This window comes from Wasmannia auropunctata, unplaced genomic scaffold (assembly GCF_000956235.1).
Source record: "Wasmannia auropunctata unplaced genomic scaffold, wasmannia.A_1.0 LD336085.1, whole genome shotgun sequence".
Classification (NCBI taxonomy): Eukaryota; Metazoa; Arthropoda; class Insecta; order Hymenoptera; family Formicidae; genus Wasmannia; species Wasmannia auropunctata.
Window position 1 is genome coordinate 2,421,762 of NW_012026805.1, and position 1,517 is coordinate 2,423,278.

At 28.6% G+C, this 1,517-nt stretch overlaps 1 protein-coding gene across 10 annotated transcripts in view; it reads right to left on the bottom strand.

Moving 5' to 3' along the window:
• Positions 1 to 1,517, bottom strand: part of LOC105448494 (nuclear factor 1 X-type) — a 108,526-nt gene that overhangs the window by 106,424 nt on the left and 585 nt on the right. The gene's annotated exons all lie outside the window — the stretch shown is intronic.

A 1,517-nucleotide genomic window follows, 5' to 3' on the forward strand; every position in this document is an offset into this window, starting at 1 on the left:
ATGGCTTGGATGGGTGACCGCTTTAGAAATATCGTAAATAAGTTTCTAAATACATATTTCTTAATCACAATCTTGTTATGTATATTCTTTTTCATTCTCTAGTATATGATGCTAATTAATAAAATTTATTATATCTAAAACAAATTTTATTTTAGTAATTAAATTGGTGAGAAATGGTTTTCAATTCGACGTTGGGTCGACGTATTGTTTCTCACTGGAAAGAGGTTTGATTTTAAAAATATAGGAGACTTCCGTTTCGTCGGTTAGAGTTGAATGATCAAATTTGTAGCTGAGAGGGTGAAGTGTGTGTGAGTGGCGTGTAAGTGAGAGAGAGGTGGAGTGCAAAGGTTACGAGTGAAGGGAGTGAACGATAGATCGTAAAACGTATAGGCGTTCTCCTCATAGCCAATTCCCCTTAGCAACTCTCCCTCCCACAAATCTGTTTTTGCTTTAAAAACCTCTAGAAATAAAAGCTGGTATATTGAATCTGCAATGATTATACTAGAACTGACTGCAGTTAACTAGTGGGTTTTCATCAAAACAAGCTGAAAAGTAATTTAACGTCCCAGTATAAAACAATTATAGATAGCGAAAGCAGACAGGTATGTAAAACAACCTACCTATTCTATTTTTTTCTTATTTAATAAGTATTAATTCTGTGTAATAAACTCAATTTTTTGTGACAAATAAGAATTACAAATATAAGTTTCTTTCCGAGAGATATAGAAGCGTTATTTTTTCGAAAAAAGAAACTATAAGAAAACTTTGTTCACAATAATGTTCATAAATTTTTTTATGTCGTAGGATCAAGTCAAATCGGTGTAGATAACTTATTTCGGGAACAGTCTGCATATAATCGCATATAATATCACGGAAATATTTATGTTTCATTGTCAGTAGAGTTAGTACGCAATAAGCGGTAATATAAAATGCTGTCGCTATGCGAATGTTAGAATTAGTAAACCGTGATATTATGTATTGATAACATCGTGCACTAGTAACATCACTGTATCACTGTATCAACGTATCAATCACTACAATTAATTTTGTAATTTATATTTTGTAATTGTATACTTTGTAATTTATTTTGTTTATATTTTGTTTATATTTTGTAATTGTATATTTTTTAAATATTTTCAAAATTTATATTAATATTTACACTTTTGTCTAATTCAATTTTTAGCTTGTAAAAATAAGTTATTATATAAAATTCTTAATTGTATTTTATATTTTATTTCATTATAGCAGAAAAATCTTTTGGTACTTATTCCTATTACTTTTGTAAATAAAAACCACAGTTATCGTATATAATATAAACGTTGTATACCACATAAGATTATTTCTTTTTGGAATTTTCACAGAAAACAAAAATATTTAAATAACACAAAAAATATTTCATCAATCAATTTACTCTACATCAATAAGCATTTTAAACATTAAGGATGCGTTCTCACTGAGCGCGTCATACGTCGCATCATCCGAATTGACTAATTAAAACATCCCATTTTATTGCGTAA